This window comes from Euprymna scolopes, chromosome 30, assembly GCF_053919585.1.
Source record: "Euprymna scolopes isolate OS-2025 chromosome 30, ASM5391958v1, whole genome shotgun sequence".
Lineage (NCBI taxonomy): Eukaryota > Metazoa > Mollusca > Cephalopoda > Sepiida > Sepiolidae > Euprymna > Euprymna scolopes.
This window is the reverse complement of record NC_136511.1, coordinates 5074691-5098400: the sequence shown is the minus strand read 5'-3', so window position 1 is coordinate 5098400 and position 23710 is coordinate 5074691. Positions and strand designations below refer to the sequence as shown.

General features: G+C 33.9%; 1 protein-coding gene across 1 annotated transcript in view; it reads left to right on the top strand.

Moving 5' to 3' along the window:
* Positions 1-226: 226 nt before the first annotated feature.
* LOC145254638 (large neutral amino acids transporter small subunit 2-like) overlaps positions 227-23710 on the top strand; it is a 314875-nt gene continuing 291391 nt past the window's right edge. The window contains exons 1-2 of the mRNA XM_080113258.1: positions 227-560; positions 615-636. The gene's annotated coding sequence lies outside the window, so the exon portion shown is untranslated. The remainder of the gene's footprint in view (positions 561-614; positions 637-23710) is intronic.

Here is a 23710-nt window from a genome sequence, read left to right as displayed (position 1 = left end):
GAAAGACATCCGTCACTGTGCAAGTCCGATCTCCATCAATTACTGTTTGCAGAGGATAAAGTTAAACGTGAACATCTCGTTTCCGCATCCTCGTTTGTAATTGTGTCAATTTGAGGCGGGATTATTACGTCGCATCTTTCTTGCATCACCAGAAACTCTTTACAGCAATGAGGGAAGGGGCTGGAGGCCACTAAAATGCGACCAACCAATCAGATGTGCTTATTTTTTATTTTTATTTTTTTTACTTTCCGTTTTTTTACTATGAGAGTGAAACAACAAATTGAGTTGGACTTCGAGAATTAGCATATATAACGCATTCTCGCTTGCAGTAGAGCTTTACAAAAGTGCGGCCATCTTTGACAAACCGTTTAACTGTTTCTCTGTTTCTCTCTTTTAACTATTGGATTCGAAAAAAAAATATTCTTCTCTATGGAACATTTGAACATTTACGTTTGATTTTCGCTCGAAGAATGACGCAACAATTTGGACATCGGAACAAAAATTGGACTAATCCAATTTGAAAGAACAAAAGGTGACAATCTCACAAGCAAAAAGAAAAGGCAAGATTCCTAGAAAAGGCAAGATTCATAGAAAAGGCAAGATTCATAGAAAAGGCAAGATTCATAGAAAAGACAGGTAAATAAAATAACTCAATTTTACTATGGGACTGTTGGATTTGCTCGCCTATTTCCTTTGTTTTGTTTTTGTTTTTTGTCTTGTTTTGTTATTTTGTTTGTTACTTTGGGGGTTTTTTTTCCGGCCACATTTTGGTAAAAATTCATTATTAATCTTAAATCGGATTTGTCCTGAATTCAACTATAGTTTTTTAATCCCCAGACAAAAGGAGGGTAGACCTGTAAATTCACCCTTGTCCGTTCGTCCGTTCGTCTGTCCGCACTTTTCTCAATAACTACGCCTGGGAAGTTTAAAAATTTTGCACAAACATTAAACATGATATGAGTAAAAAAGTAACAAAAGTAGCAGGATTTTCCTGGAAAACCCCGGAGACCCCCTACGGGTGCCTTTCGGGTTAAAATGGTTAAAATTTATGCTTTTATGCGTATTAAAAAATAATGATGCCTTGGATTTTTATAAAACTTTCTGAAAAGTTGTAACTGATTTCTATATAATTTTATTTTTCTATACTTTTTGTTTATGTATTTTTCTAGTATCCAAAATATGTTGGTGAATTCGCATTCAGCGGATTTCAGTACTTACGAAGTCCGTTACGAGTATTGAAGGAGAACATCTAGTGGATCTTAACTCTTGACGTAAAAGCACGACGAAGAATAAAATTATTTTGCTTGTTTTGTTTGTTTGTTTTATTATGAAAATAGTTTATTTGATGAAAACTTTTTTTTTTTTTTGCCTACGAGAAGGCAATGTTTCTCAAATGTTTCAGTCTAGGGTGATATTCTATCTGCTCCAGCCTTTCTTTTAAGAATCTATATTATATTTTTCTTTGTCCGTTCCCATTTTTACTTAGATTATACCGGCATGATCTAGATGAAATTTTGCATGAAGTTTTCTTATGATAAGGTGCGGCGGACTAAGTATTATGTTATCTGTTCGAAGCACAATTAAGAATTAATAGAGATTAGTATGCAATGCAACTTTCTCGGAAACTACCAGGCTGATCCGGCTGAAATTTTGTATGGATCTTTGTTATGATAAAGTGCAGCGAACTAAGTGTTATGATTACTAAGGTTATGACAACAGAATATTCTTATCATTGTTTGGACTCTCGAGTATATATCCGACACAGTTAGACAGTTAATCAACCGAGAACCACATCACTCTATATAAAAAGCATATAAGATATCAACGGATACACACTCGAGATTCAAAATAATGAAAAGAATATTCTGTTGCCCTACCCCTAATTGGCCCGGTCGGTGGGGCATTAGAATACGCCGACTGTCCCCCTGCAGAGGGTAAAAGTCCCTCAATGGGGTTCCTGGATATGACATTAAACTATATCCAGTGGTGAGGCCCCAGCTTGCGGGCGTTGGGGAGTGTGGAGCCACCCTTTAATTACCATTGCTCCCAGGTCCACTCTGACCCGGAGTGGTAGTACCTGTTAGGGTCCCAACTATGGGTTAAATAGAAACCGACGTGAAAACAGCAAATATATTCCATTAAAAAAATTTTTCTTCAAAATCTTTTGATTCGGCATTAAATAACCCGAAAAGTGTTGATATACCGTAAAACAAAAACAACAGCCAACCTACCCCTAATTATGATATCCGTTCAATGCACAGTTAGAGATTAATAAGGGTTAATAATAATTGTATTAATTGCAAAAATTAGCACAAATTTAGCCATATTCAACCAAAAATTTGGCATAAAGCCCTCATTCTTAGTAAACAACTATAACTTGTGCAAGTTTGTAAATGGGCTAAAAAAATCAGTGGATATAATATTCTTCTTCAAACCAGACCAACTTATTTCTTTTTTACATTTTTCGAAGAAGTTTATCGACTTTAATTTGTGTGCCTGTATGTATGTATATGTGTGTATGTGTATGTGTGTGTGTACGTGTATGTGTGCGTGTGTGTGTGTGTGTGTGTGTGCGTGTGAAAGAGGGGGCAAAATATTTTTTTAACCCTTACCTAAACCTAACCCTAACCTGGTTTTGCATATTGTATGCTTTAGTGTTGGATGCCTTTAGAAAAAAAAATCGCGGTTTTCAAATTACGTGTCGTCTCTCTTATTGTGAACGTCGTAAAAAGTAAACACAAAACCTTATTACTAAGTCTGGGTTATCTGCTGACGTCATAGATTGTGATATTAGTAGATAGACCACTTAAAGGAAACGCTGTGAAAATATAACTCCAGATAAGAACAGTAGTTTGGATAGTACAAATAATCAATCTTCATTTTAAAAACTCGGAAACAAAATACTGGTTTGATATTATTGTAACTTAAAAAAAATATCATCAGCATTTCTTAACCTTCCACGTTTTTTTAATTTTTATTTTAATGACTCCTACAAAGAAAAACATTTTAGATTGTTCACAATAAAAATAATAGATTAATTTTAGCTTTTTAAAACATATGTAACAACGTGATGTTTACTTACTTTAACGCAGCAATAACAGAACTTAACTATTAATTTAATTAACTTGATTTTTTAAAAATTTTATTAATAAAGTTCAATTTCAGTATATTAATTAAATTGTATTCCTTTCTTTTGTAGTGCAATTTTAAAGTGTTCTCGTGCCTTTTTTTAAAAACGCTATAATTCATTATCGATAGTCTGACTGTTCGAACAAATTTTGTTGACCATACCACAAGCATGACGCCAATTGAACACTGCATAGGCCTAAGTTAACTTTTTATGAAGGCCACGGTCTAACGCAGACAAATATGTGACCAGGTCTTTATATTCGTATCATCTGTCTTCAAACTCGGGAATACTCAGGGACTGACTCTGCAAGTACTGAAATCTTCTGGTTGTCCATTCATTAAAAGTATCAATATTTTCTACATTTTAGAAAAAAAAATATTTTAACAAAAATATGCATAGAACAGTCTTTTTACGCACACGAAAAAATCTCAATGAGATTTGAACGATTATATAAGCAAAAACGAACTGTTTAAAACACGTATGCCTGAAATCAAACGCAATTTCCAGGAATATAGTTTCTTTCCAAGAACTTCACATCCGTGATACACGTTCGCGCAGGATTGCTTTCTTATGGGATATAAGGTAATCTTCTTCAAAGCAAATGTCAATAAATACAACGTGGAACTATGAAGTTGTCGCCCTAAAGAAAACAACACCGCAGTTTTATTTTTAAATTTTTCGTGAAACCATCGATTCAGGTAACTTGATGATGTAGTAGAGCTGACATCTATTCAATGTAGCAGCCTCCAGCCACAGAAAGAAAGAAAGAAAGAAAGAAAGAGAGAGAGAGAGAGAAGGGGGGGGGAGGTGATATAGATTTCAAAATCCGTTTTTCGGAAATAATGCCCTGAGTAGTAGCGCCTCCCCAGATGTGGCAACAGTACTCCATCTCAGGAAGTCTTTCGCTCTTATACAGGTGGAAAATTGCGTCACGAGTAAGATACCTCCTGGAATTTTGTAACGTAGTCATTACATGTCAACACTCAGAACCCACACGTTGTTTTTTTTTTTGCAAACAGTTGCAAGGAAATAAAGACAATGCATCTAAAACCAAATTCCTATCCTTACATTATCAACGCTCTGATCCCCATCTGGCATCAATTGGGATGGATGGCTCTCGTCTGGGAGAGGCCCCGTGTTTTGACAAGCTTCTGGGTTTGACCTTTACTCCTGATCTGAAATGGAACACGTACATCAAGTCTGTTGCCAAGGTCGCTGGAAAGATGGTGGGATCCTTCTACCGCTCCAGAAGATATCTCACTACTGATGCAATTCTCTATCTATATAAAAGCCAAGTACGTCCAAGGATGGAATACTGCTGTCATATCTGGACAGGAGCTGCTAAAAACAGCTTATCCTGCCTTGACAGAGTACAAAATAGACTTCGTGGCTTAGTGGGGGATGCCCTTTTCTCTACTCTGCAACCTCTCTCCCACAGAAGAGACGTTGCGAGCCTATCCTTGTTTTATTTCCATGGCAGGTGCTCGTCTGAACTCCAATCTCTGCCCCCCCTCGCCAATCTTTCACGAAAAACACCCGTCTAGCTGAATCCACTGTGAAAAATTTCTCCCACCCTTTATCTGTGCCTAAATCAAAACGTGGATTCCATGAACAAAGCTCCTTTCTTAGAACTGCACGCCTGTGGAACTCTGTTCCGTCTGCCTGCTTCCCACCTGACTACAACTTGGATGTCTTCAAGTCCAACGTTAACTAATTCCTAATCAACCGCCCCCTTAAGTAAACACTTCATCAAATCTCCACATCAACGTAATGTACTTGCAATAACCCTTATCCCTGAGTGGCCTTGATAAGTGGTGACCACTGTGTAAAAAAAAAAAAAAAAAAAAAGACAAGGAAAAACTTCGATTCACCCTTTTTTATATTCAGTAAAAAAAACAACAACAAAAAAAACAGACAGGTACTTCCAGAACAACGCCTTGTCTCTTGTTCAAAAGTCTTCTCGTAGTACTTTAACGTACTTAACACGTCTTAACACGTTGAACACGTGGTACTCCGTCTTTGTTCGATCATGTTTTGGACGCGTCTTTTCCTGTCGGTCTCGGCTCACGTGTACAACAACGTCTATCTTTGTCTTTTCTAAACTTGGGGGTTCACGTTTTTCTTTCTTTCTCGTCGTGAAGTCACCTCGCATACGACTCGGTATTTGCATACGTTGGCTGTCGCTGCTGCTGCCATACACACGTCTGCGCTCTGTTACAGTTGATCTAAGACATGAGGGGCCAATGGCGTAATGGATAAAATACTAATTAAAATACTAATTAAAAATAAAATACTAATTAAAAATAAAATACTAATTAAAAATAAAATACTAATTATAAACTAATTAAAAATAAAATACTAATTAAAAATATAATACTAATTAAAAATAAAATACTAATTAAAAATATAATACTAATTAAAAATATAATACTAATTAAAAATAAAATACTAATTAAAAATATGATACTAATTAAAAATATAATACTAATTAAAAATATAATACTAATTAAAAATATAATACTAATTAAAAATATAATACTAATTAAAAATAAAATACTAATTAAAAATATAATACTAATTAAAAATATAATACTAATTAAAAATAAAATACTAATTAAAAATATAATACTAATTAAAAATAAAATACTAATTAAAATTATAAACTAATTAAAAATAAAATACTAATTAAAAATATAATACTAATTAAAAATAAAATACTAATTAAAATTATAAACTAATTAAAAATAAAATACTAATTAAAAATATAATACTACGTTTCTGATTTTTTTAGATGAGGATTGATTATTTGTATTATTATTCATCGGACTACGGTTCTCATCTCGAGTGTGATTACCAAGTTCGACAGGAACATTCCCGAGTTCGACAAGATACACCTGAAGAAGGTCGGAGATTATATCGACCGAAACGTTGTGAAAAAATCACAATCAAGACGAGAGGAGTAGTCCGATGAATAGTGATACAAATAAAATACTAATTAAAAATTCAGATCTAAATAATACTCTTTTGGATTTTGAAGGTTCAATCCTCAGTGTGGCGATACTAAGTATACAATAAGCAAATTACTTCAGACTTCTGATCGATATGGATTGACGGAACGGGAGCATTTAAAAAGTTATTTGAATATTTGGTATTTATCCAGAATTCCCTCTAATATATTAAAAAAATAAAAATAAAAAATAGAACGAAAATTCTTTTTTCTTTCTGCCTTCTCGATTTGAAGTTAATTTTTTGAATTGATGTGAATCACTAGGATGCTTCAATTAAAAGTCAAATATGAACAGATAAAATTATAGAGGAATAAAAGGCGAATCAAATGAGGTATAGTTTGTTTAAAAAGTTACATTCAATTTAGCTTAAATTTGCGGTTTTTGAAAAAAATGATAAGCGCGGGCTTTCTTTTTTACAACATATATATCATTCAAACACTACCGTGTTCGAATATATGGTTGTGGCAGTTTTAGTCATTTAAAACTGCTTTAAACCTTCACCGCTCACTCATTTTTCGTCCAAATTTCAAACAATTATTACTGTTTATAAATCACCTCCTCAGCTATATTGTGAAAAAAAAAATCAATTTTCGTTCAGAAAAACAATACTTATGATGAATTTACTGGTGTTCAAATTCGTAAAAAAACGTAAGCGACGTTTTTTATGACTGGTTTCCATAGCAACCACGTCGCTTCAACGACTACTGTTACTACCAATTAACCGCTCTCGCGAAAAGGCAAGTAACAAGTGAAACAGAGAGAAGGAAAGCATGAAAGGGCGATAATTGGAGGGATTTTATTGAAAGCAGTCGAGTGCCGTACATTGTTATTACATATGTGTATGTTATGTTTATGAGGGCAAAAAAGTAAGACTGAAATTAAACAAAGGACAAGTGAATTTAATGGAAGCCGGGAAAAATCATGGGTTACAATAGAAAAATGCGAGCATGAAAAGTAATATGGTTAAGCTTAAACATGGAAAAGTAAAGGACTAGTAGTTAAAACTGGAAAAGAAAATGACAAGATATTCTAGTAATATAATAAATTTATAACTTAAAATATTGCAACATTAAAAATTTTTTAAACTCAATTTTTAACATCATATAATCAATTCTTAATGCTGCAATATTTTAAATTGTAAATTTATTATATTTTTTACTAGAATATCTCATCCTTTTTCTTTTCCAGTTTTAACAACTAGTCCTTTACTTTTCAATGTTTAAGCTTAACCATATTTCTTTTTCATGCTCGCATTTTTCTGTTGTAATATATATATATATATATATATATATATATATATATATATATATATATATTTAAGTTTATTAGTTCTTAATTCCCTTCATTCTCGTGGCGATTGTTTGGTAGCCCAAGGTAGAGGCTTAAGACGGAGTTAAAGGTAGTTTCGGGGTTGAATTCAAACCTCTCGACCAGCAGAAATTATCACATTACATTGTTCTCTACATTGCCCTGTAGAGAACCTGCTGTCGATTTTATAAAATTATTTTTATATATAATAGCGTGAATTAAAGTTTAAAATGGAAAAGTCAAGTACCATGATTCAATCTTGCTAAAAAACAGAAACATTCATTTCGAACGCGCCCCTGTCATATCAAAGAATCTACTGTTGGTTTTATATAACGGTGTTTTCGGCTTGTGTGGTAATAAAACTTCTCAAATGCACCTGTGATGTTAGGCTGTGTAAGGTGTTAACTTTGATCAAAATCATCTGTTCTTTCTTTCATCGGTTCATTTAGATTATTGATACTTATCGGAGATATTCCTATACAAACCCTATCTAAGAACACTGCCAGACATATAAAGAACCTCTGTGTGAAATTTCGTAAAAATCAGCCCAACCATTTTGGCATCCACAAGGAACGAACTTACAGATACACAGTTATTGTTTCTAAAATAGGGACGCAAGTGAATAGGTTACTAATATCATACAAACACGTGAATTTATTAGTAACCTCAGCATTTTGAATAAGATTTGCAAAATGAAACTAATTATTTTGACAGTAGTTACTATAATGCTCTCCTACTGACTGTAAAATATTAAAGATATATATTTATCGGCCTTGTGTTGGGATGACTTTCTCATGGAAAAAAATGGGCCTAAAGGGGATATCCGCCTTATGAATTTTGGGTAGGCCATATAATCATAGGTGGATAGAGTCTGAGGGTTTAATTTGACGAGCTGTATTCGCCCCGCTTTTCACTTATTTCGCTAATTGCTTTTAGAATCTGGTTTCTAAGGAAGCTGTTGCATCAGAAGTTTCGACTGGGCCCAATTTTATAAAAAATTTTCTGCGTGAGTTTCTCTCGCTTTTATAAAGAAAAATTCCCCAACCCAGCTCTATTAAAGGCGAAACAGATCAGCTAGCTTCCCATTTTTATATATTGTTAATCATGGATATCAGTAAAACACATCCTCCCTTCATAATTGCAATACAAAAATTGATATCATTCAAACACTACCGTGTTTGAATATATGGTTAAGTGGCAGATTTAGTCATTTAGAACTGCTTTAAAGCTTCACTGCTCACTCATTTTTCGACCAAATTTCAAACAATTATTACACTTTATAGATCACCTTCTCTGCTATTTTGTGAAAAAAAAAATGTCAATTTTCGTTCAGTAAAACAAAAGTTATGATGAATTTACTGGTGTTAAAAATCATAAAAATTCGTAAGGAGGTGAGCGACGTTTTTTTTATTACTTGTTTCCATAGCAACCACATCGTTTCGGCGACTAGTGTTGCTACTGATTAACCGCTGTCGCGAAAAAAAAGTAACAAGAGAAACGTAGAGAATAAAAGGGGGATAATTTGGGGGATTTTATTAAAAGCAGACGAGTGTCGTACATTGTTATTACATATGTGTATGTTATGTTTATGAGGGCAAAAAAAAAAAGACTGAAATTAAACTAGGAACAAGTTAATTTACTCGAAGCCTGGAACAAGCAAATATTATAATAAAAATAAAATTGCAGCATGAAACGTAATATAGTTAAGCTTAAACATGGAAAAGTAAAGGACTAGTTGTTGAAACTGGGAAAGAAAAGGACAAAATATCCTAGTAAAAAGTATGATAAAATTATAACTTAAAATATTGCAGCATTAAGAATTTTTTTAATTCAATTTATAACATTATGTAATCAATTCTTAATGCTGCAATATTGTGTGCAAAATAGTGTGTGTGTGTGTGTGTGTGTGTGTGTGTGTGTGATTGTCTAGCTGTATTGAAATGCTATAATACAACATAACAGTCTGTCGATAACATATGCTTGCGTTGAAGGTAGTGATAAAGAGAAATAACAAACGACCACTAGCGTATAATTGCAAGACTCTTTGTGTAAACACATTAAACTTCCGGCGTTTGACAATGTTTATCATCGTGATTTGATCTACCTACTTAGCAACAGCTAAATGGGATTGTAATCGCCGACGGTTGAGTTTCGATCCGAGTCGAGGCAGTTGCTTGTCTAACCACACTGAAGTACTGTGGTACAGCTAAACAATCTCTGGCTGACACTCTATTCACTAGCAGTTCGGCCCGGCTTTTCTCGGTTTCTATGCACTGTTCATAACATTATGTGCATATATATATATATATATATATATATATATATATATATATATATATATATATTAAAAAGATTGACTCATGTACAGGTAACCTACATCTAAAATTTCAAGTGTTTAGGTCAAAAAATTGGCGGAAGAGTTTGGTAGAGTCTGCCAAGGTCAACTCTTTCAACTTTGACCCCTTGGCAGCCAAATTTTCGCCCAGAAACTGATTAAAAAGCCTGCTGCATGTCTGAATACCCTTTATGTAAAATTCGAAATGTTTAGACCCAAAATCGGCTGAATATTTTGCTAGAGACCGCAAAGGTCAAATCTTTTTAACTTTGACCTTTTGGCAGCCAAATTTTTGGCCAACAGTCAATTAAAAAGCATGCCCGATGTCTGAATACACTTTATGTAAAATTTAAAATGGTTATACCAAAAATTGGCTTTGGAATTTTGTAGAGATCGCAGGGGTTAAATTATTTTTTTTAATTTTGAGCCCTGTTATGACTCCTTAGCATTAATGTTTTGGGCTCAAATTGAATTAAAAAGTTTGATCCATGTCCAAGGAACCTACATCTAAAATTTCAAGTGTTTAGACCCAAAATTGGCGGAGGAGTTTGGTAGAGTTTTTAAAGGTCAAATCATTAACCTTTGACCGTTTGACAGATACAATTTTGTTCGAAAACCTATTAAAAAGATTTTCCCAAACCTTAATGCCCCTTATGTCAAATACAGAGTCTGTAGACTGAAAATTGACAGAGTTGTTTGTTAGGGAAATGTACACACACATATATGCATATATATATATAAATATATATATATATATATATATATATATATTATTTTTAAAATGTAATTATTCACTGATACGTGTTTCGTCGTATACGACTGATTAGATTGGCTGATTATAGTGAGTTTCGAAATCGAGACCTTACGGTAATGAGCCTAAGCTCCTTACCTCTGATCCATCTCGCCAACTGTCTGGATATATCGCGATTTACTTAAATGTTGTGTGTGTGTATATATATATATATATATATATATATATATATATATATATATATATATATATATATATATATATATATATATATATACAGAGAGAGAGAAAGAGAGAGAGAGAGAGATTCAAATTATAAAAATTTAAGTGTCCTCAAATACCTTACGCACCCAGTATATATATATATATATATATATATATATATATATATATATATACCTTACCTTACGCACCCAGTATATATATACCTTATATATACCTTACCTTACGCACCCAGTATATATATATATATATATATATATATATATATATATATATATATATATATATAATATATATATATATATATATATATATATATATATATATATATATATATATATATATATATATATATACTGGGTGCGTAAGGTATTTGAGGACACTTAAATTTTTATCATTTGAATTAAAGATTAAAAATTAACTAATTAATCTTCTTTTGCTTTGAAAAGATCCCATGGCAGATACTATTATGAATAATGAAATAAAAATACACGTTGTGATAGTGTTTATAAAAGCGAAACGCAGCAATTCGGAAAATGCCAGATTTCTAAAAGTCGACAGTGATGGTTTTCTATGTTATAAACAGTGAATGGCACATTAGGCCTCCTCATTTTTATTTTTATTTTTTTTTTTCCACGGGGCCTTAGTGTCAATGCAGATGCCTATTTTGAGACTCTTCAAACTATTGTTGTGCCTTCGATAGACAACGTAGATAATGGAACGGCCTATGTCTTCCAACAAGATTTGGCACCATTCCATAAAGCTCTCAAAACACAGGATTAGATGGCCGAGAATTTTCATGACCATGTCTCACCAAACTGATGCCCTTTAAACATTAATCCTTTGGATTATTACGCGTGTGGTGTCGTTTAAAAGGAAGTTAATGAACATCCTCATTACACCTAATGCTCTCTGATAGAAACAATAGCCGGAACAATGGATGACATAACTAAACATAACCTGATCAAAGCTTGAAGTCGCTTTTGAACTCAAATTGAGTCGGTGATAGTTACAAGAAATTGTAAATTTAAACTATTAAAAAAATTCCTTTTCTGTTTTCTAAAAGTGTTAAGGGGGTCCTCAGTTAACTTACGCACCTTGTGTGTGTGCATGTATATATATATATATATATATATATATATATATATATATATATATATATATATATAGTTAGTAATTTATAAAATATATATGGCGATTAAGCTACACTGAATATCGGCGTTTAATCCATTCTAGGATTCCTCAGGCTTATGTGCGAATTTTGGGGTTGTTTATCGTTTTTATATGATCCTCTTCTATTGAGGATTTAGTTAGCCAATCAGCTTTCTAGTATCCACCGCGCCCCTTCCTATCAGCCAATGGGCATGCATTTTATCGAACAAAGGATCTGTTTTAAAACTAGGTTAGTGGTTTAAGGCAGACATTTTTTTTTGTTAGTTTACATATAAATATACATATGTGTACATACATATATGCACATATATATACATATATATACACATACATATATGTGTGATCGTTTATGTATATTCATGTTTATTTAATTTATTTATTTGTTTATTTTCTATTGAGCACTTTTGAAGTAAATACTTAAAGTTTACGCATAAATCTATACTTTCGTATATTAATTTTATGTGAGTAAGTGAAGTAGTTATATATATATATATATATATATATACATATATATATATATATATATATATATATATATATATATATATATATATATATATAAATTACAATAAGTTTACCAAGGTAATCAAAATGGTAAACTTAAAATATATTATAAATATTAAAGAGTTAATATTTACAAGTAACATGTTTTATTAATCATTTGTTCATATATATATATATATATATATATATATATATATATATATATATATATATATATATATATATATATATATATAAATTTAACTCATGTCCACTTGGACATCTGCATCTAATTTTCTAATCTACATCTAATTTTCAAGTGTTTAGACCGAAAATTGGGGGAGGAGTTTAGTAGAGTCTACAAAGGTCAACTCTTTCAACTTTGACCTCTTGGCAGCCAAACTGATTAAAAAGCTTGCTGCATGTCTGAATACTTTTTATGTAAAATTTCAAATGTTTAGACCCAAAATTTGCTGAATAGTTTGCTAGAGACCGTAAAGGTAAAATCTTTTGAACTTTGACCCCTTGGCAGCCAAATTTTCGGCAAAAACCATTTATAAAGCTTTTTTTTTAATTCGACCCCAATATTGACCTGGGTTCAAATCAAATTAAAAAGTTTGATCCACGTCAAACGAACCTACATCTAAAATTTCAAGTATTTAGACTTAAAATTGGCGGAGGAGTTTTGTAGAGTTTCCAAAGGTCAAATCGTTGAATTTGACCCCTTGGCAGCCAAATTTCTGACCGAAAACCGATTAAAAAGATTTTCCCAAATTTCAATACTCCTCATGTTAAATCTCGAGTCTGTAGACTGAAAATTGACAGAAGAGTTTGGTAGAGAAATGTACACACACACAACTTCACTTTTATCAGTGTGTGTGTGTGTGTGTGTGTGTGTGTGTGCATTCTTATACGGACAGTTTGTCGAAGATATACAAAACATGATACATAAAACGAGTGAACATTACATAGACAATTATTTAAGTACGACTACAGTTCTAATCTAACACAATCGATGAAAAAAACATGTAATGCCAGAGTGACTAAAGAGCGACGCATGAATAATGCATACGTTAATATGTAGTTCTGCGCGTAACATCTGCGTAAAACACATCGCAAGATTAACATCCGGTTCACTTATCGCCATTACAGCACCACAAATATAGAATTGCCCATGTGTACTTCTGTGTTCATCCTTTTTTCATTATTACTATATTATTATTATTATTATTATTATTATTATTATTATTATTATTTATTTATTTATTTATTTATTATTATTATTATTATTATTATTATTATTATTAATTTATTTATTTATTTATTTACTCACTAGGAGTAGTCACATAGGCCATCATCAAAGATTTCTCTTTGAGAACAACTTGTTGTGATCTCTGGAGTCTGAGTGACAAGTCTCTCCAGATTTACAGTGCTCTCCATCTCTTTCGATAACCTTTGCAAATGAATTTGCGTTATCGCAACAGCCGCTTACCATTGATTTTTCGTTGGAGGCGACCATTTGTCTTTACTGGAATTTGGGTGGCAATAAGCCTTCCACAAGATCCCAGTCGTCTTTGCACTCAACCAGTGCAGGTCTATTTAGTGCTTTATCTCGCTCTTTCCATCCTCCTTGACCCTCCTCACTTTTTGGTGTGGTGCCAGTTTGTGGTGACATACACACACAAAAAAGAAGGGTGGGCCGGAACGCTGGGCTGCATGAGGGTACCTTACAATTATACAATTTCAGTTTTCATGATTCCATGCGATATTCCATTGTGTTTTACATCTGTAGCCGTTTCTGTGTCCAGTTTGTGTCTGTAGTTCAAGTGTGGTGTTACTCTCCACATTCAAGGGTTTTCCTTAATATTTCTACAGTTTTCATTATTGTTATCCGTTGTATCTTCTCAGCCATCCCTCCGATTCCAATCTCTCTGGTTCTTTTTTTCCAAGTTTTTCGGTATGGTTCCTAGCGCTTCTACTATTAGTGGTGTTATCTTTACTTTTTTCATCTTCCATATCCCTTTGATCTCTCTGTCCAGTTCTGTGGATTCGTTCCGATTATCAGTCTCCTTGATCCTTACTCTGTGGACTGCTGGAACGGCAAAATCTACACTCTGACAGGACTTTTCTTTTTGTTAACAATTATGACATCCAGTCTTCTTGTTTAAATGGGTTTATCCATTTTTATATCCATGCCTCGTATCTTGTGACTTTCATTTTCCAGTATTATTGTTTATAATAATTTTCATTCGTAATAGGATAGCGTAGTGGTTAGGAGCCTTCACTGTCGTACAGACGGTCAGGTTTCAATCCTGGCTTGAAGTAGTTGCCTGTCTAGCCGCACTGATAAGCTGTGAAACAGCGAAACAATACTATATGTCGATGACTATATATATATATATATATATATATATATATATATATATATATATATATATAGTCATCTACATACGGATGAAAAATCCAAATGAACAGATCAGCGTTTAAAACGGCTGGAGTTTTTTTTCTTTTTTTTAAATAAAAATGTTTGTACACAAGAACTCACAAAAAAAAAAAAAAGAAAAACTCCAGCCGTTTCAAACGCTGATCTGTTCATTTGGATTTTTTCGTCTGATTCTATGTATATTTAGTTATAAAGTAATGTGTGAAGTTCGTCATCATTGTCTGCCCTCGAAACGTGAGTTTTTGTGTACAAACATTTTATTTTAAAAGGGGAAAGAAGGGGGGAAAGAAGAAAAAAAAACAAAAAAAATCCAGTCGTTTCAAACGCTGATCTGTTGCATTTGGATTTTTCGTCTGATTCTATGTATATTTAGTTTATTTTGGATTTTTTTAAATGTCAAACATTGAATTGTACTCATCACCTTCATCCTGATCATTGAGGATATATGACTTTTGGAACGCTCCTTCATGTGTATTTTACATGTATGTGTATGTGTACGTGTACGTGTTTGTATGCATATATAAGTACATGCTTATATGTGTGCCTCTATGTGTGTATGTTTGCATGTGTGTGTATATACATATGTGTGTTTGCGTGCATTCAGTGTGTATGCGCATGTAGTGTGCATGCATGTGTTTATTTCCATGTGTATGTGGGGTGGAGAGGGCTCCCGTAAGCCGTGGTGAAGGCAACCCCTCTAAGAGAAGCAAATCTCTGATTTAAAATTATAAAGCGGTAGAAGAGTACCCGCATTAAGCTGGTCTGCAGTTTAACTTGTTGCTGGCTATCTTGCTCTTGCTTGTTGCTGGATCTCAACATTTTGAACCGAGAGAGAGAGAGAGATTTAGCTGTCGTACAAAGCTAAATTTTTGTAACATCATCTTTGTATAGATACTCCATCAGGCATTTGTCTATAAAAATAGTTGCAATGGAAAAGTTGTGACGCGTGTAGGCTTGAAATGCTGGAAGCATGTAATAATTGATTTGCCATCATTATATGTATCCGTGTGTGTATGTACGTATATGTGTACGTATGTTTATATATGTACATGTGTATGTATATGTATATATATATATCTATGTGTATATGTATATATGTATATATGTTTATGTGTGTTTGTAAGTATATATGTATGTATATATGTTTGTGTGTGTATGTATGTATATGTATATGCATATATGCCTATATGTATGTTTGTGTATAAATGCATAGATTTGTATGCATATGTATATGTAGTTAAATGTATGTGTATGTATATGTGCATATATGTGTACGTATTTGTATGTGTATATGTAGGTATATGTGTGTTTGTATTTGTATATGTGTGTGTATATATGCGTATGTATTTGTGTATGCATGCATGTGTGTACGTATATGTATTATGTATTGTGTATGTATGTATATACGTATATATGTGTGTATGTTTATGGATATATGTGTATGTGGGTGTGGGTGTGCGTGTATGTATATATATGTATCTATAGCAATGGCCGTCTTCAGTGTCATGTCTGCTTGAGTATGTGAATTCGCCGGTACCACTAAAAAAAAAAAAATAGTCATGTTAGGGCTCATGGACTTTAAGTGTCTGAGGGAATGGCACTCGTCTGACAAGACGTTGCAATCATCATCATCATCATCATCATCATGTATGTATGTATGTGAGTAAGCAACCAATCTATTCAAGCATCATGTATGTATGTATGTATGCGAGTCTTTTAAGCAACCGATCTATTCAAGCAGAAAAAAGTAGGAGGCATTAATTCCCTTTGTAATGATACAAATCAAGTTGATTTTTATAAGTCTAATTTAAGTTTATAAAATAAAATAATTTTCATTTTGGGTCGAGAGTTTATTCTGAACTTGATGTTATGAAGAGCAGAGGTGAAGCACACATACACCTGGGATACTTCTGAGTAGAAAGCACCATATACATGGTAATCTATATAAATAAAACAGATGTATGTGTGTAAATATTTAACTGATAAACTCTTAAACTACTGGTCACGTGATACTGAAATTAACAGAAAAAAAGTAATCATGCAGCAAGGATGGTTTATAACGAGTAAAATATTTGCTCGTAACAAATAGGTAAATAACTCGTACAGAAATATGTCTACAAGCTGAAAAGCAAAATGTTCATTCCAACTTGCCGACATTTCTATTCGTTTGCGCATGCGTAAACTAATCATAACTAAAATAGATTCAATTTTATAAATTTCTTATCTTTGCTGAAACGGTAGCGAACGTGGCTGGAGCGCTAAGTGTTTGGGTTTCAATTCTAGCTGATGGCACTCAAATCATTTTTTTTTTAACTTTTGAAGTCAGTATTATATATTAGGGAGAATATGATATTTAATAGAGCATTGGCTGTGTAATACATTAGAACCCCGGGATACGGTGGCCCTTTTCAGGTTACGATGTGGAAGATGATGTTTTCCAGCCTCTGGTTACGGTATTTGCCCCGCCTTACGGTGTTATTTATAATGTTATTTGATAATATACATGTGTATTATGTACTGTATTTTATTACTATTTTTTTAATGCCGTATCCCGGGGTTCTACTGTAATAAATACGAAATCTGTATGAATTAAAACATATTTAAGCGTATTTTACGACCGCAAGATCGACCCCCTTTCTACTAGTATAATATGAATAGATGGGACTATTAAATCCGACTTATAACGGTTTATTCGATTTTAGAACAATTCATTGGGAAAAGGGTATAATTTTAATTTTGGGGTAAATAACGACATTAGATATTTGTCGATTACTGTTTTCTATTTCATCGAATTACCTACATACGAACAAGAAATGCACTGGTGTATTACTACTAGGGCTAGGACAACAGCATATTCTTTTCATTGTTTTGACTTTCGAGTGTGTATCTGTTGATATCTTGTATGCTTTTACATAGAGTGATGTGGTTCTCAGGTGATTAATTGTGTTTAACTGTGTCGGATATATACTTGAGAGTCAAAACAACGAAAAGAATATTCTGTTGCCATAGTCCTAATTATCACATAGATAGTGTGGGATATATGGTTAGAAAAGAAAAAAAGAAAGAAACGTACCAGGCGTATCTGCATCGTTCTTTGGGAAAGAAGAAGGAAAGGATGGCCAGCTCATTTATATACACGAAGGGCATCTTGGGAAGGCAGAGCATGATGGGAGAAGCTATTTTTTTCCTGTCGCTTCCTTTTTTTCTAGATAGGAGAATATAAAAGCTGGGAAAAATTCCCTGGGGGAGCAGAGAGGCAAGAGTTTGTGAACATCTTCTCTTGAAAAGAATTTCGTATTGCTGACATTCAGATTGTGCAGTGTGACATTAGTGGCGAGGGGCCAGGTGTGGTCGATTGGAAAAGAAGAGGGCAGAAACGTGCTGTTGTCGAGAGAGTGACTCACTCCTTCCCGAACCTCAGAACCGAATCCTGATTATAACCCTAAGCATAACGTTGTTGCGCAGCATAATCACGTCGATACACGGAAGTTAAGCAACATTGAGTTTGGTCATTATTAAAATGGATGACTATTTGGAAATACAAGAATCTGTATGCATTTTGCCCTCATCTTGCCATTGTGTCCAGTCGTCCTCGATTTCTCCTTACCACCGGAATCAGGACTGTGTGACGCTTGTTTTACAATTACCAGTGCATCTACTCTTACAACGGGTATCCATTGTCTCTCAAGACTGAACGGAGGCCATGACGTGTGAGCGAAAGTCTGTACCCTGTGTAGATTACGTGGCATTATGTAATTTTTTATTTATTTTATGAATTTAAGAAGAAGATTGGCAGCGACATTGGGCAAGCATTGTTAGGAAGAGTGTCAAATGACCTTTTGTATTGGGCTTCGGGAGTCATGGAATTGCCGACCCAGAAATTACACGTCAAACGGAAACGGAAGAGATGGTCTTTCTGTGCAAAGAGGGGACCGTGTGTGCGTTTTACGTAATCGGAGCGTGAGGGAAGGTGGTAGGTCTTCAGGGTAGATCAATAATTAGTGAGTTGGTAACGAGTGTGTGTGTGTGTGTGTGTGTGTGTGAGAGAGAGAGAGAGAGAGAGAGAGAAAGAGAGAGAGAGACAGACAGACAGACAGAAAGACAGACAGAAAGACAGAGACTGACGGTGACAGAGAGAAACTGAGAGAGAGAGAGAGAGAGAGAAAGCGAGTAAAAAATATGCGTGGATACACACGCACTCTTGCTCTCTCACGTTCTCCCTGTCTCTCTCTCTTTCTCTCTCTCTCTCTCTATATATATATATATTGTTTACTATAATAATTATATATATTATTTACTATATATATATATATATATATATATATATATATATATATATATATATGTATATATATATATATATATAATTTTTACTATAATAATTATTAAATACCTACAGACACTAGTGTTTCATCCTTTCGGGAATCATCAGTGCAGGATGTCACGATTAATACTAGTCAAGAAATTCGAACTCGACAACGAAGCCATCTCTGATTCAATTAGCAAGGACCAAATCCATATATATTATATATACTAGCAAAAGTACCCGTCTTTGACTGGGTTCAAAAACAGCCTACAGAAAATGGACTCTGATTTATGATAGGCTATGAAAAGGAAGGGTTGTAAAGAGATAGCTTCGAATTTGGGGGTATCAAAACCAAAGCAAAATATGATGAAAGTAAAAATAAAATACATAAACCCCATAATTTATTATACCATACTTGTTCACACTGAAACACTTATCACAATATTCTGTGGATCTATATTAAAAAACCTTGTTAAACGTTGTGACATATTTCCATTCTATGGAGGTCAGGCGCGAACGACCACCCCATAATTTTATTATACCATATTTCTTCAAACTGAAACATAATTATCAAAGTATACTTACGCAAATAGATATTCTAAGAAAGAAGCTTTGTTCATGGAATCTACGTTTAGGTTTAGGCACAGATAAGGAGTAGGGGAAATTATTGATAGTGGTTTCAGCTAGACGATTGTTTTTCGTGAAAGTCAGGATAAAGGGGGGCATAGATTGGAGTTCAGACGAGCACTTACCATGAAAATAACGATAAAGCAGAGACCTGCTCACAATGTCTCTTCTGTGGGAAAGAGGTTCCAGGGACGAGAAAAGGGCATCCCCCATTAGGCTATGAAGTGTATTTTGAACTCTGTCAAGGCAAGATCAGCTCCGGCCCAGATGTGGCAACAGTACTCCATCCTTGGCCGCACTTGGCTCTTATACATGAATTGTTTCAGCAGTGATATATCTACTGGAGCGGTAGGACGATCTCGCCATTTTTTCAGCAGCCCTGGCAACGGATTTGACGTATGTGTTCCAACTCAGATCAGGAGTAAAGGTCAAACACAAAACCTTGTCAAAACATGGAACATCCCCAAGACGAGAGTCATTCATTTCAATTGATGCCAGACGGGGCTCAGAGCGATAATGATGTAAAGGTAGAAGCTTGGTTTTAAATGCATTCAAATTAACCAGACACCTTTTTCCCCAATTGCATCACGTGCTGAAGATCAGAGGAGAGAGAATCAGAGAGACTTGGTCGTTTACAGCCTTTGATGTGCTTCCATAGATGGTAGTGTCATCAGCAAAAATGTCTACGAATGATCTAAGGATGTGGTTTGGAAAACCATTGATGTGGATCAGGAAGAGATTGGTGCCCAAGATGGACCCCTGATGGACTCCAGTATTAATACTATGAGCTTTTGATTTCTGCCCATCAAACACTACTCTTATGAACCTATCAGAAAGAAATTATTTAATAACCGAGAAGACATTTCCAGCTATACTATAGCTGGGGATCTTGTGAAGTAGACCTTTATACCATACTCTATCAAAGGCCTTTGATATGTCAAGAGCAATTGCCATAGAAAAGAAGCCTCCGTCGACAGATTCATTAATGCTATGAGATATAATTGTTAGCACATCTGCTGTAGATCTGGCAAAAACGGAAACCACAATGCATGCCATTAAGAAGGTTATTTTTGCTGAGGTGGTTGATTACTTCTCTATTTAACACAGATTTCAGCAACTTACTCAAGACGTACAGGAGACTTATTGGTCTGTATTTAGAGGGAGATGACGGATGACCTGAATATTTAAATACGGAACATACTGATGAGGTTTTCCAAGGTGTTTGGAAGCAATTCTCTTTAAGACAACGCTTAAACAGCTTTGTAAATATGGGAGCTACTTCAGGTTGCAGCTTTTTCAGCACTATAAAAGGAATGCCGTCAGTGCCAGTTGCTTTACTGGAATTTAGGTTTTGATTGGCTTAGCAACATTTGAATGTCGCATAGCGTGTTTTCAGACACAGAAGGTAATGCGGGGGTTGGCAGCCCTGATCGCATAGGGTAGAATAAGCAGCAAGTTATTGGCAAAGAACTTGACTTTGTCCAATGCTGACGAGATTACCTCAGGTCCATTAATGATAGTTATGATAGAGCACACACTTCTATTCAGGGCCCTGTTTCCTATTTGCCAAAACTGGTGGGAACCAAGCCGCTGCTCAACTACTTTGGACTTGACGGACTGAACATACAACTCTTTCGCGTTCTTTATTACTCTTTTACAGTGGTTACCGGAAGTCCTGACGGCGACTTTAGTATCAGTACACCTATTACGTTGAGAAGCAATGGAAATAGTGATTTCTGTTCGTAATGTCAGCAGCATATTTTGGAGAGAACCACGGCTGGTTGTTAGGATTATGCTGGAATATTTTGGAGGATATGAAACGGTCTATACTTACAATTAACCATTCCGTCATGGCTGCTTGGCCTTTTGGCCATCAAAGTGTAATATCTGTTCTTCAGATACGGCACTTCCATTTCTTGTTCTCTTTCAGTGGAGGAGCATTGGCTGTGTAATACATTAGAACCCCGGGATACTGTGGTCCTTGGGGACAATTTTTATTTTTGTACCTTTTCTCCACGTTAAAAAACGACCCTGGTGTCTAACTCTGTCCCGTGTGGAGGCATTGTAAATAGGTACTATAGAGGATAGAGGTAGATCTGATATAAATGTACGGAAGCTATCCCAGTCAGCTATATTGTCGACGTACTGTAATGTGGAGAGATATATTAGATGACTTATTACATTTTATTTTTATCCTAACTGAGGCAACCGAGTGGTCGGAAGATCCCAGTGGAGACAGAACGGAGGATGAACATAGCTTAGGACAAGTTGTGAGAAAAAGGTCTAGAAGACTTGCGTACTGACCATTAGTGTCGGGCACGCGGGTGGGTTCGTGAACAATCTGAGTTAAGTCATAAGCAATGGAGAAATCGTAACACAACCTCCCCTGTCTTCTTTGAGTGGGCTAACAATTCCACATTGTGAACATTGAAATCTCCACGGATATGAATGTTAGTCGAAGGATGAGCAGACAAGATGTGGTCAATTTTATCAGATATGCATTTAAAGATAGTAACTGGTCAATTTTCTCAGATATACTATTAAAGATAGTTTTCCTTAATATTTCAGCCGTCGTCGTCGTCGTCGTCGTCGTCGTCATCATCATCACTACTACTACTATAATTATTTTAAATTTTATTGATAATATTATTGTTGTTATTATTTATTTATATTATTATTATCACCATAATAATCATTGTTATTATGATCATTATTATTTATCATCATCCTTATTCATTATTAATGTTTATTATTATTATTATTATTATTATTATTATTATTATTATTATTATTATTATTATTTATTAGTCATTATTCTTTATTATTATTATTATTATCATTATTTATTATTATTATTATTATTATTATTATTATTATTATTACTATTATCATTGTCATTATTTAATATTATTCTTTATTATAATTATTTTTATTATTATTATCAGTATTATTATTTATTATTATCATTATTATAACAATCATTATTTATTATTATCATGATTAAAAACTTTTTTTTAGAGCTGTGTGAATATTTAGTGTTTACTTGTGTTCTTATTGTTTCCTGTTTTTGCGTTTTCTGTGAATTGTGTCAGCTTTTTATTTAACTCTTGAACTCACCTGTCCTTATATTCTGTTTGTCGGTGCTTCATGGGTTAATATGCATATATCCTGAAACCTGTCAGCCAATCATATCAATCTATTGCAGAGCTTTCCGGATATGCATTTATTCACACAAGACGAATTTATTTAGATTCAAATCTACATAATGCACAACCGTATGCAGTCAAACGCTCACAAGAAATTAATTCATAGCTAAAAAGAGAAATTAAGGCGGATGTGGCGAACAGAAAAGTATTTTTGATTTTATTTTTTTACTTTTGGTTGGAAATTAACGGGGGCGGCCGGCCTTGCCCGGTCGTAAAACACGCTTAATTTTTTCATGCAGATTTTGTATTTATGATTACAGACACAGATCTTTAGTGAATATATATATATATATATATATATATATATGTGTGTGTGTGTGTGTGTGTGTGTGTGTGTGTGTGTGTGTGTGTGTGTGTATTATATTATACAGGGTGACCAAAAAAAAAAAAAAAAGCTAAATGGAGGCCATCTAGAACATATGCTGTAGAAAGGAGAAAAAAAAAGGCCAAAGACCCTAGTGTTTTGATGTGGTGTTTTGAATATAATAAACTAGTTATGGCCAAAGTTTCATTTCATTCGGACAAAACACTAAGAAACGGGCCTGGTTAGAGTTGGGGTCCGTTTTTTGGGGGGTCACCCTGTATTTTATTTTTATATTTTACGTTAAATTAAACTACTTTTACCATCTCAATGAATGTATTGACGATGATACGTACGAATATTAGAAAGGCGAACCATTGCAAAATAGATCTGCCTTACTTAAAAATGCTAGGTTTA